The following is a 14541-nucleotide window of genomic DNA, read 5'->3' as shown; positions in this document are numbered from 1 at the left end:
AATACCCCATTGTAAATAACATGAAAAGTTAAATAAAATTAAATGCTACCTCACATAACAGAAGGAAAAATAGAATTATTTGCATTATTCAAAATGGCTTTCCATCACCACCCTTTTCCATGTCATCATACATTCATATGCTTGATTTAGAAAGAAAAAAAGTTTTACATAATGTATCCCCCTCAGAAGACATGATTTATTTCTTTACTATGCATTGTAGTCAATAATAGCAATGTCATATTTCTTTCTCTTGACTCTTAATTGCAATAAAAATCTATGATACTAAGATACTTCTAGATTTGGTTCTGTTAAAACGCTGTCAGAAACCATTATGAAAACATCTCCAAATGCCTCTTCTCTTATTATCTAATGTCTAATGTTTTCAGGCTTGTCAAATTATAAACAGAAATATGTTAAGTTACACCATTACTCTGAAATACCACAAAGAAATCTTGCTGTGTTTTGAAAATAATATTTACAACTTATTAAAACAACTGGCTCAACGCCAGTCCAAGAAATCACACACAGCAATGAATGTTCACATACATCAGCTTTCCTACAGCACAATGACATTTGGTGATGCCATTGAAAATCACTTTCTAAAATTCAGCATCCCATACTGAGTATGTGAAGCAAATAGAGGACAAATCAACATGTTCTTGCAATACACATAACTAAAACAACCAGCAAGTTCTAACAAATTCACTTTTCCAGGTTTAAGAAATATAACAAAGATGAGTACTCTTCTTTAACTGTGAAAAACATGAGCATGGAGTGCATAAGTTTATTTAGATAGCTAATCCTGACAAAGTAGTTTAAGCTCAACCTTTGAAAAACAACCAACTAGGAAAGTTCTACAAGATCTCAAACAAAAAGCAGCAATTCAGGTCTCCCAGTGAAGAAATAGATCACATTTATCTAGTTTTCTACATCCTAAACTCTCTTAGATACAAGGTGGGACTTGTTGGCCTATTTATGAACCTTTTATAACACTGAAGATAAATGTAGGACCTGAGGTTCACTAAGCAGCTTTGAACTGTGCTTAACAACACTCAGAGAACTTAAGTAAATACCACCATAATTTTATCATGGGAAAACTGACTTGACCAAGGTCACAGAGAATGTCTGTAAATTTATCCTTTAACTAACCCCAGATTATCTAAAAGAGATGGGTATTTTAAATCCAATAGCAACAGTTTTCACAGTAGATATCTCAATTCATTGTAACTAAATTAAAATATAAGAAATATTCCTTTTAAAGTTAAGATTAATACAACACATATTTGATCATGAAAACAAATCTATGCCTGCTGAAATCCGCCCTGCTCTTTAATGCAGTTTAGTTTCTTACAGGCATTTATCCTGATCTCCCAGGAGAAGATGTCTCTTACTGCTGATTCACTGACAGTTGCCCCCATTAAAAATTTCACATTTTTTTAGAAAGATTGTACAATTTAGGCAAGTAAAGTTTGATGATGACTGTACTAAACTGCCTGCAAATAACTATGGGGAGAGGTTAACCGGGAAGCGAGAATATTTTTTAAATTCATTGACTTAGTGTAGATGCAGCATCCTTCAGAGAATGATCTAAATAAGCAGTGCAAGTTGACCTATTATTGGTGTTGCAGTAGGCAGCAATATAATACAGTATTTAACATGTTTCTAAGTGTTATATATACACACCACTTTCTGAATTTCACAGAATCACAGAATGGCTGAGGTTGGAAGAGACTTCTGTAGATCATCTAGTCCACAGTGCTCAGAGCAGGGTCACTGGAGTAGGTTGCTCAGACCATATCCAGTTCAGTTTTGAGTATCTCTAAGGATAAAGATTCCACAACCTGCCCGGGCAACCTGTTCCAATGTTTTACCACCCTCAGAGTAAAAAGTTGTTATTAATGCTTAAATGAAATTTTGTGTTATTTCATTTTGTGTCCATTTCCTCTTGTCCTGTCATTAGACACTACTGAGAAGAGTCAGGTTCTGTCTTCTTTACTAACGCCATCAGATTTTTTACACCGTTTATATTCACCCAGTAGAAACCTATGTGTCAATTAAAGATGTATATATGGCCTCGCATCCAAATAGAAGTAATTTATTCACACACAATCATCTGATTTACATGTTTAAGAGCAGTAGTCACCAAAGCAAAATAAATGTAGAGTCTTCTCACGCAAATTTGAGATGAACTTGCTTCAGACCCTGAAACCTACATTCCAAAACACCCTGTGCTCAGTGTTACTGGGGTTATGCAAACAGCAAAATGTGACTGCATGTGTTCAGTATATAAATCCAAACACAAATACTATATTTGCATGTGCCACCATTATAAATTATGCTCATTATCCACTATCAGCAGGTGTACTGTGCAACTGTGCTGTGTATGCTATGCGCCTGAAATACAAGGCCTACCAGTTGCTTTTGTGGTTACTATTAAAGGTATAAAACCTAAGAAGATAAGCTAATTTCCTTGTTTGACTAATAGTAAATATTTGATGTGAATTTATGTAATAATAAACTTTATCAAAATATAAATATAATTATACAAATATATTTATGACTACTTTAAAAGTTCTTATTTATCATGATTGAGATACAGTGGAAGATACATATTCTCTAGGGGAATCTTTATGACAGTAGGTAGATTCATATAAATCATAACACAATTTACAGTAGGAAGTTGTTTGTCTAAATAGTAGAAAACAGTAACCTTTGTACAACTGGGGTTAAACTAATTCTGCTTTAATGAAAAGCAAAATTTACATACAGCTTTGTTACCAAAATAAATAGGGGTCTTAGTCTCTTTCATAGTCATTCCCATTGTGCCTCCACAGCCTCATCTGCTTCCACTAAAATCATGGTAGAAAGCACTTTTTTTTTTTTTTTTTTTTTTTAATATCAGGGAGAATACAGCAATTCAGCCATTAGGTCTGTTGCAGTGCATAAAGATCACAGAGTATAAGAGATGCTTAATAACTTCAATCAATTTTTGGTTCTCAATAGCATATACTGAGCCCAAACATTAGAAACTTGATTCAATTAGAAATCTGACTGCTAAAATACCACATATTGTTTTAGTTATAAGCCTGAACACAGAAATGAAAACTGATTATTTCTCTTCAGCTTTTAAAAATATATATTTAGCTCCAACTATTCTCTCAGAAAAATTACATGGCATATGCACAAATGTTTTCACAGTCAGTAACCCAGAACCAAATGGATTTCCAGGACTGAAGACTCAATAGTATAATTTTTATCCATCTCTTAAATTAGAAGTTGTTGCTTATGGTGATGATGGTGACATAGTCTGTAGTTCAGGATGCCTGACACTTCCCATTTCAAGGCTTCAGTACAGTTGCTTATAACTTTAGCAAGCTCTAATTGTTCTCACTGAAGTTTCCGATTACAGACATCCATGTGGGGCACAACTTATGTGGGAAAGTTCAGCAAACATGCTTTCATAATTTCCAAAAAGCCAACAAGGGAAAAATACATTATTTTCAGAAGTTTCAAAAAATTCTTACAAGTGTTTTCTGGGAAACCACCAAGCCCCTAAGGCAGAGAGGGACCTCCTAAGTCACCAGTTCCAGTCCAGCATTGCAGGAACAGTACATCTAGCTAGTTTTAAGATGCAGTTTGCTAAAGTGACTTCATAGTCCGTGTGGGAAAGCCAGAAGCTCACTCCCACTACTCTAATATTAAATGCAGGAAATTAGAGCTGTGGCTAAGCCAAGAAAAAGGTAGAGTAAAAGAAAACCAGAACAAAAAGGTTTATGGGAAAGAAGAGTAGAACAAAATGTGTAAAACACTAAAGCTGAAAGAGATAAGTTGGAATGGGAAAGACAGAAAGAAGGCGCTGAGAGAAGACAGGGCAAAAAAAGGAAAGGTCAGAGTGAGTCTAGGGAAAAAAAAAAATCAGACTTTTGGGAAAAAGCAGTAATAAGGGATAGGGAACATCACTTTATTTCAAAAACTTGATAGTACAGAATTCAGTTTCCACACTGTTCTAATTTCACAAATATTTTAAAAATTAAATACCTCACTAATCACTCTTTGGTGGTTTGTTGAGCAAAAAGTAACATGTTACTACAATTAGAAGTGATTAGTTCAGTTCAAAGGACAATGTCAGTACTTCAAAGGAAAGAATCTAACACCTACTAATAACTCTGTAAGGTTTTCAACCCTTCCCTCCATCTTCCATTGAATATTAAAATAATGAAGAAATAAAGCAAAACCCTTAAACTTTAGAAAATACCAAATTTAGATTGTTTATGAAACCTTAATTCAGCCCCTTGGTTTATGCAGATTGGTAGAAAATTTTTAATTACAAGAGAATACTCAACCACATAATTTTGTCTCATGTATTTTTTTGTATTAGCCCAGGTGTTTTTAGCTAATTATTCTACTAAACATATGTCATCATTCAATATACTTATCCATGCCTATGTTTCCAATGAAAACACTAAGAGGATCATATTTAATGATTATGCTAATATTTCTATCACTTTCTTTTCAGCATGCCACACATTACATAAATCCATACATACTGTAGAATGAAACAAGTTTAATAAATAAGGCCTCTTCAAACATCTTGGACTATCCCCAGATCTCTGCTGCTGCCAAGTGACTGATTTAAGAGATGGACAAAAGAAGACACACAAAAGTACAGATACTATGATTAATGGATGATCCAAATTCCCCTGAACTGCATATCATGACTTAATGTGAAACCCTGAAGAGATTAAAGGCAGGAATTACATTATCATGAATAATATAAAAAAGTGATATTCTGTTTAAAAGCTTTTGAGTGCAAGTGAGTTGAACAAATACATTAACACAGCTTCCAAAGATTCAATCAGGTTGAATGTTACCCAGAATATATTTTGAAATAAGCTTTATATATCTCATATGTGAAGTACAAGTCTATTTGTGACTGGCACTAAAGCTATTAGCATGTAGATTTTAATTCTTTCTTCAGTTATACAGAGCTTACACTATCTGCATTGTCCTTCTTTTAATAATGGAAACTTCTCTGAATTCCGTATGAAGTACATCTCAGTGCTGCAGGTATGAGACACATAGATAGAGATACATTCATAGATACCTAGATTGTTATTCTTTCATTTTATTATAATTTGAAAAACTGTCTCCTTGTTGTAGTGGCACAGTAATATGGCTGTTGCATCTTATTTCTCAGTATTGAATTCATAAACAGGGGTTTGGAGGGCATTTAGTGTTTCATATTATTTCAATCATATCAGTTGAAAATTTGTATTTAAATTATTCAGGCAGTATGTAAAGCTCTTCTATAAAAGATAGCTGTGCATTAACTTACAATTAAATGATGGTTTTAATGAAATTATAGTGTGTGACAGGTTAACGGACTGATGCTGAAAGGCAAATGTCGAAATGAAGTCAAGACGTTTATTTTCAAACTGACAAATCTTAACTCAACCATAACATATAGTTCCATTAACATTATAGTTATTACACAAAATAATTTGGTTGAAAAAAATACATAATAGACCAAGCTGCCAGACCATCAGTAGAAACCCTAACCTCACCATGTTCCATGAAAGACAAACCAAGCCAATGCCTAAGTGACACATGCGTTTTGTTTAAGAGCTGCAGAAAGGGCTACAAACCTAGAACCAACCAGTAAAACACTTTCTCTTGAACAATGTCTTTAATCTTTACTTTTATTTGCTTTTCTCAGTACTAAGGTCAAGCCAGCAGCCTCATCATTGCCTAAGCACATCAAAAACTGTTAATGGGATCCTCGGTCCCAACCTCTACTTATTTTTCCCAACTTCTATGGCACAAAGTGGCAGGAAACTGTTAAAATTCAAGTGAGGGATTTGTCTTTTGGAACAGCATCTCTGGATGGCATCATTCCTACAGCTTCCAGCAAGTTAATATTTTAGACTGTCAAGATATGATCATGCTGCTAGATATGATTTCACATAAGGGAGTGAGATGTTTAAAAGAGCAAAACCCTTTCCTCTGAAAAAGTCCTTCTGTCCAAACTGTTTAAGCATGGGCTAAATATCAGCAAACCAGAAAAAGTGACAGAATGACCAGCAGGATATGCAGAGGTGAAACTGAGGATCTTTTTCTTGAAACAAATAATGACACAGGACTAAGCTGATGTACTGATTTTTGGCATGGCCAGGAAAACACAAAGAAACAACAGAGGTTAGAAGAATAGACCTGTAGCAAAGAGTTTCTCAGTAACTGGAAACACAATGGACTGTAAGGAGAAGTGAAATGCTGAAAAGTCTGCCTAAATACAGTATTTCATCATCATCATAAAGGAAACAGCTCATGGAACCAGCCCTTGGACAGAGACCTCCTTCTTATTAGCTTGAATACACTACGAGTGGCCAGCGTGATTATCATACAGCAGATGTAATTTTGCTACTTTGAAATGAATTATGGTCTCAGTCCGGCTCCTACCAGACCTTTCCACATCACAGAAACCAGGCAGGCTCAGGCTGTTGGGGAGGCAGGGAATGGGTATGGAGGCTTTACCCTTTCACCCCTTCAGGTCAGAATGAAATTGCAGTGCTGGGAAGCCTGCACTATGCTTCAAAAATTTATAGCTGTTAAGGCCAAAAGGGGCCTTTTGTGACCATCTAATCCGACCTGCTGCTTAACTCAGACCATAGCATTTCAGCTAGCTACCCCTATCCACATTCCACCTTCTTTTCTTCCTTCACTACATCTCTTTCTCAGTCTCCTTTTTTGTCTTGTTTCTTTGTTTTTTAAGTGTCAGGAAGCTTCAAATTCCCCAGTTGCCAGTTCATAATTTTTTAAAAAATTACTTTGCTTTCTAAAATCCAAACAAAAGCTTGAAAGGAAGCAGCACATGCGTGTATCTTGTTGCCCATCTTGTTACCAAATCAATGTCATAGACTGGGTAAAAGTAATAGAGATTATATGATCCAAAGCACACTTTAAGCGTCTCAGTGTATGTAAGGCATTAAACAATAAAATACAATTTATTTTACAGATTACCTTGAAGCAATTTTCGGTCTACTGCCACCTGAGCTCTAAGAGCTTCCTACACCTGTAACAACTACAGACACACAGTCTCTCAGTAGAGTCATCCAGAGGTGCATTTTCCGGGTTACTAATTGCCCATATATTGCTCAAAGGAAAGTTTGCCTTTGTTCACTGAGCTGTTGAAAAAGTCTGTGAATATTTCTACTGGATATGCAGATGAACCTACCCACTTATCCAAGTTATGTTGGTAATATATGAGATATTTGATTAAAAAAACAAACCAAAACCACAGAAGCTGCATTAGATGTTTGCAATTCTTGTTTTGGAGGAAAGAACTCCATGTATGTAATGACCTTTTGTTTTTTTTTCCACTGAAACCAAGAAACCAAGTATGTCAACAGCTGTCCCCAGCAATGAAGAAAATGAAGGAATGCCAAGTGGTCAGGGAGGAAGCCAAGAAATCAGATCCCCTAATCCAAGTCTTTGGTACTGTATAGTCTAAGAAGTGGGCCATATGCATCTCACTTTGTTTCACACACTTAACTAAGGTATGCAAATCGCAGATGCGCTGAATGGTCTTTTAGAGACTAAATAACAACAGAGGAAGAGAAAGCCCTTAACTAAGGCACCTCAGTTAAATTTCTAGAAATACGTGGAATAAATCATCACCACAGTTCCCACAGTGGACACCAGTAATTCTCTCGCTCAGAAGAGTTTTGACGGCAAACACATCAGAGACCATGGGGTGGCACTACCAAAGGGTGTTGCAGTAGACTACTTAAAAAAAAATCATATTTGTACTTTTTACTCATAGCCTTTTCCTTACTCTTATGTTGAACATTCTACAAGGGAATCTGAAGAGAGTTTCCATGTAATCGTCACATCAGTAGTTATTGCTCTTTAGGTATGGTATTTCCTTCTTCTTTTACAAGACATTAAGAAGACATATCATATTTTAATGAGCAGTCACAAATGAAATCACAAAATACCAAGGGGCAACTCTATGCAACTCTTTGCTACAAGGTGGAGCGTGCATGGCAGAATTGATGTGTTCCTGACTTTTCCTTGAGGAGAGACATTTTCTTCATGTTCTTTCCAACTCCTTCCAACTCTGCTTTTACTCTAAACCCAGCATATCTTTTGAGGGAGTTGCTCAATCTTTTGCAAGTTATGACAGGACCCTTATTAGCTCCACTGCACTGCTTTCCAACCATGTGTTGTTTCATAAGACCAAGCAGAATGCGGCTTGCAAGAATAAAGTGAAACCATAAATATAATGTAGCATAATTTCAAAATGTATGAAGTATAATGATCCATATAATGTTAAAATGTTAGTAATGTCTCTTGATATTATTTCATCACATGCTAGCTGCTATTTCCTGAAAACTCTTTGAAGGATTAAATAAAAACATATGCTATGAACACCCACTGTGTGCTGTAACAAATCAAAACTAACTTCTTAGTTTGATGAAAGTTTCCACAGTGCTCAGTACTGTAAATTAATGTCACAGTGGTAAACTGTTTTGGAAATAGTGAATGCTGCCTTGATGCCAGTTAGTTTCATATTAGTAATATGAGAAGTCTCTACAGTATTTAGAACTGAAACATAAGTGTCTTCTGAACCTAAATTTTGAGAAATACAGTCATAAAATGCTATCATCAGCTGGGCTGATGGAAAACTGCAGTAAGACAATTAACAAGTTCATATATCCAAAATAAACATATCATTTGCCCCTGGTGTAAAGAAGCAAAAATAGAGATGGACAGGACTCCTCATAAGGATTTAATGAGTCAGTGGTCTACTATGAAATAAACTATTTTCTCTGAAGATGGCTAGTTCTGGAGGCAGTATTCAGCTAAAGAACTATTTTTCAGAAAGAAGTTTTAATAAATATTTTGCATTATTGGGTGTATTTTTGTTATCAATATTTATTTATTAATTTACTCAATGTTTGGTCTTATATATGGCCATGAGTTCCACAGCAGATAGATCTTTTGAGCTTTTTTTTTTTTTTTCCTTTCAACAGTTTTAAATCTGCATTGATCTTTTGAGCTTTTTTTTTTTTTCCTTTTAACAGTTTTAAATCTGCATTTCTCATATTTCTGTTAGGAATAGAAATATAGATGAAAGATTTCAAGTTATAGTCTTTCCACCATTGTTTTGAAAATCAACCTAATGTCCCAACCTATCAGCTGCTTCACAGATAAGCAATCCTACCTTTTTTAGTTCTTCTTTGTACAATAATATCTCCTCTTCCATAAGTGTTCTGCTGGTTTGGTATATTCACTTTTCCTCTGCACTGTAAACCTACTCTTATTAAGTGCCGGCAAAAATTTATGATCATTTAAAAATGAAGTATCTAACATATCAGCAAGTAATATCTTTCTCTACCTTAACAGAGCATCAAATAGGCAGGGAGACAAAGTACAAAGTGCCATAGGCTTCAGCTCACACCTTTCCTTGTTGGAAGTACTGGCCTAGAACAAAGGCTGAAATGGCTTCTAATATACATGGGACATTTTTTTATCCTCACGTAGTCAGACTTCATTTGTTCTCTGCCTCATGTCCTCCTTTCACAGCTGCCAATACTGATTCCCTAAAGCAATCCTAAGCCTTGCTACTGTTTCTAATAACTATCATATGTATATCTGCATAAATATGTTATAAAAATTATAACTATAATCTTCTTCATGATGTGAAGTTTAACAAATTATATTTAAAAGTTTTTGGGGTGGTTTGGGTGGCATTGAAGCAATCAATCAATCACTCAATCAATCAATAAAAAGAATAAACCAGAAGGAAATAAGCAGAATAATGGTCAAATACCATTAAAGATTTTCCAAAGGTTTCACTGGAGATGAAGTTAGATAAATCTAAGAGCTTTTGAGAGCCTCACCCTCTATGTATGATACTAGCTGACATGAACTACATTTGAATGAAAAAATAAAAATTTGAAATGCCTAGAGTAGAATGTGGGGTTTTATGACATTGGGATGAAGAATTACATCTCACCATTCTCAGTGTCAGAGTTCAAGTCACTGATGGAGTTTAGGGATGGAGGGATCATAAAAGAGGTCAAGGAACTCCTCAAGATTTTTCATCTTCTATACCCAGTCTGACAATTCCGAACCTTTTGGAGAAAGAGGCTAAAAATGTTTATTTGTTATTGAAACAAATGTGTGTTGCTTAAATGCAATCACTATATTTAAGTAATACACACTTTTAGACTTAACATATGCCTCAAGTATTATGCTTTCTACATATTATAAACTGGCTTTAATGACTGAACTTACTGATACGCACCATATACTCATGGTATTTTGAGGATTTTGACACCACTATCTTAATACAGAACAGCTTGATAATTCTCAGGATATCAGAAATTATTTTCTATTGTTTTAATTTATCACACAGTTTACAGTATATAATACTTAATTTTCTTGAAAAAAGCTCTTTAAAATAATTAAATAAAAAAATATTACCTGCTACATTACTACTAGACAACAAAAAGATCCAAAGCACTCTTAAAAATGTGTGGGGTTTTGTCTCCCTCCTTTCATTTTTAATATGAGTTCTTAATTGGTTAATAAAAAGTACATAAATTGTTAGGAGTAACACCTTATAAAGAGAGCAAAAGCTAAGATATGACTAACACAACATAACAATTTTCTGCAAGTGATAAGTCATTTTCTCCTATTTCTCTTCCCAATGGAACAAGAAACATACACATTCTTCTACAGTCTATTCACTGACATGCTGCTTATCTGATGATGCACTGCTTTGGGTCATTTTCAGGAGCTGCTATTTAGATAGAAAGGAAGAAATAGTAATATGGGAAAAACATGACAAAACAACTTTTCAAGTGTACCTCTTAGGTACGATTCACTTCAAAATGAGCAGAAATAAATAATTCCAGCAATACAGAATCTTATGGCGTAAAGGTTTTTTCCATTCTTGCAGATTGGAGAGTAACAAATAAAGAAACCCCTCTAAATTAGGGCTTTAAAAATCCAAGGCTACTATAAAGAAACAAGATTAACTTAATCCCCTAACAATCCAATTTATGACTAGTAAAGGGTTATGAAAAATTCCATCTAGATGTCAAATATAAGGAAACACAAAGTCTTTGGAGACACATAATGATAAACTGCAGATTGAGCAATAAGCTCAGTGAACAGAATGAACAGTTCAAGAGTTCAGAACATGTTCATTTGAAAGGTGTTCAGTTAAAGAGAAGGGCATGGTCTAGACAAAGGCACAGAAAGGTCATCATTACAGTCATTTCATCTTCATTACAATGGTGCAGCCATAGCATTGGTGCACACACTTAAGTTCACACTTGCATGTCAATGCACTGCTTTGGAGATGAAAAAAAATATTTTTAATAGATAATGAATCCTGGGAGGTATAGACAGGCATGTAAGAACTTGTGCTTTATTAATTCAGTTTTGAAAAATAAATAGGACATGAAATATCTGTATTTTCTCATCATGTGAGATCAATTAAAAATTACAATCTATCAAGAATGGTCCCGTTCTTCATAAAATAAGCATAAAGCATGTCCTGAATGGAGTGCTTCCACCTGCCAGACTGTAGCCCAGAACTCACTTTTTCAAGTCAGTTCTTATCTCAAATGCAGTAGATTATAATGAGCAGAAGTAAGCAGATGTTTAAAAAGTTTCACTAACAGAATGAACTCTGAGTTTTGAAATCAAAAGTATCTTCTCTTATTGAAAATTCAGTCAAAAAATTGGCAGGTTACATTCAATAAACAAACATAAGATTTTGGCTAGAATATAGAGCAGATAACCCTGTTCTCGAAAACATACAAGCAAGAACCAATGCAGGAAGCCAATATCCTAGTTTTATATCCGTCCTCATTCAGCACCTAGAATTAGGTCTGGATAAAACCACTTTAGCAACAAGCAATAGATGTTCAGATCTTCATGGGAGGTCTCCAAACCAAGTACTGACACAATCAACCTTGTCTGTAAGTGGCAGGCAATCACAACCAAAGGCAGTTCAGCTGCAGGTTAGGGACAAAGACATTAAAACTTTCTTTGCTCTGGTATTTGCACAGTACTTTTCATTAATAATTAACAGGAATTGGAAGCCCTGGCACTATCTTGTCTCTGATTTCTAATTCTCTAGAATGCAAACATACAGGATTTTTTTCACAAGACCATTAAGATGAATATAAACTAAAAGATTTTAAATTTTATATTTACCTACATAATTTAAAATAAAGCACTCTAAATCCTCTTGTACCAATATATATGCATACTACAGACAGACACATTTACAAAAAAATTAATCTATCTCAGATAGAATCTCAATTTTAGACAGCAGCACTGGGGCAGGAGAGTCATTCTATAGGATAACGGTGTTAGAATTTGGCCCACAGTAACCCATAACATACTTTGCAGCTTTCAAGAGCAGTTACTGACCATTTTGCAATTAAGAATAATTCCCACAGACTTTGTTATCAATTATAGATGATCTGAAGTTTTCAAATTCTAAGCCAAATCTGGTATGAAAAAAATCTGCTGTTCAGACAATATCAAGAAGTATAGTCATTATGCCAGATTGATGTCCAAACTCCAAGTCACACACAAATACTCTGAACGCCTCTTGGATGGTTATGCAAATCCTAAGGTTATACACTTCCAACAGAAACCAGGAAAATTATATTTAAAATATCATTTATTTGTTGTTATTTACAATATGTAATGATTTGACAAAAAAGTTGTATTTCATTACAATATATGTCATTGTAAAATATCTTTCAGTTGAAAGGAAATAAAAGATTTAAAAGCTGTTAAAGGAAAAGGAGATAGTGTGTGCAATATACTCCATAAATATCACATGGAGCCCTGACAGACATTGGTGATAGTCTGGTGTGTAGCCCCACAGGGTAGTGTAGTTACAACTCAAAAACCACACCAATTAACTACAACTAATCAATTCTCTCTCATAACAATGAAAAGTATAATTATTTTCCCATCTATTGTTCTTGCTAATTCTCCTTACAGTAATTGTGACAAACATAATAGCTAAGGTGTAGTAAAATGGAAAAATAAAGGATTCTGTTTGAAAGCAGCACAAACATCAAACTCATAAGTTATCTTGATTAATTTTCTTCATCATACTCAGTTCACGGCTGCAAGAGATTACATTATTTTTAAATATATAAATAAACCCAAAACTAAATCTAGATTTATCTAGATTATGGTACACTAGGGAGAAAACAGAGGAGGTCATGAAATCGGAGACTGCTGTTTCTTCTCATAATGTAATTACACTTTTGGCTAATGAAATTACTGCAGTCTCAGAGTAAGGGCTTGCAAGTCAGAGCTCTCACATGCTTGTGAGAGATGGGGTAAAGAAATACTGTTTACCATTTATATCTGAGAGATGCACACTAATCCCCAAGATCCAAGCACAACTTACTTTGTTTCTGAACTCTGAGCAAGACTGAATTTGTGATCAAAGCCCTTTTCTAATTACTACAATAAAAGGAAAATTAGCTTAAGAGGGAGGAAAGTCTGGTAGACAGAGAAAGAGCATATCATTCTGCACTGCTGGTACCCTCCAAACAGCTGAAAATAAACACAGCTTAGCTCAGTGAAGAGAAACAGCACCAGAGCAAAGCAATATAAAAGGATGGCTGAGCACTCAAAGCCTCTACTCGTAGCATTTAGGTATTTACAGCCCTACTCCCATCTGCACAAATGCTCTCGCTCACAATCAGGGGAGAGATCTCTAAACTTGTAAGGGACACACAGTTTAGGGTCTCACTGGAAAAAAAGTGGAGGAAGTGGTATATTCTGGTCAGAATTACAAACTCCGGTTCTTGATTCCTTTTCAAGTTACTGTGCTAACATCCTACTTATGGCCCCCCTCAGCAGTGGCTAATGCTTTCCAGCACACCAAGCATGCCAGCAAGTTGTTTTTCCTTTTAGGCAAATTAAGAGTGGCAGGGTGAAGATTTTGACCTACGACTGCTGGCCATTCAGGTGCACCTGTATAATACAAAGTATGATTTACCCAGGGGAAATGAATGCAAAACCAAGATTTCTCACTTGGATAAACCTGTCATCCTCTCATTTTCTATTAACAGTTAGGAGAAGGCAAAATATATTATCTAGTTGCTGTTAGTTGCTGCTGGAACAACAGTTTCTAGTTCTTGGTAACCAACAGCACACAGCTGGCAAATTCCAAAGGACAGAAAGAAACTCTGCTGACTGCATCTGAACTAGGCAGTAGTAATGTAGATGGGATAACTGAATGATTTCTCTGTAGCTAAATATTTAGGGGGAAAAAACCTATTCTAAGAAGACATAAAGATTCACATGTTGTTTAAATAATTTGAATTATAATGAACCTGATTAGTAGTCAGCAAAATACCCCATTGACTGGTAGCCTCATTTCCTGCTTCAAACCTAGCTTTAGGAGACCAGTTGGTATCTGAGCTCACACCTGTAGTCTGAAACATACCTGACTCTTGGCTTCTAAGCAGTGAAGTCACATGATGA

At 35.1% G+C, this 14541-nt stretch overlaps 1 protein-coding gene across 2 annotated transcripts in view; it reads right to left on the bottom strand.

The window, feature by feature from the left end:
• The window catches only part of WWOX (WW domain containing oxidoreductase), a 531587-nt gene that overhangs the window by 332834 nt on the left and 184212 nt on the right, over positions 1-14541 (bottom strand). The gene's annotated exons all lie outside the window — the stretch shown is intronic.

Source organism: Strix uralensis, chromosome 12 (assembly GCF_047716275.1).
Source record: "Strix uralensis isolate ZFMK-TIS-50842 chromosome 12, bStrUra1, whole genome shotgun sequence".
NCBI classification, from domain to species: Eukaryota; Metazoa; Chordata; class Aves; order Strigiformes; family Strigidae; genus Strix; species Strix uralensis.
The sequence above is the reverse complement of the archived record's forward strand: the minus strand, read 5'-3'. Positions and strand labels throughout refer to the sequence as shown.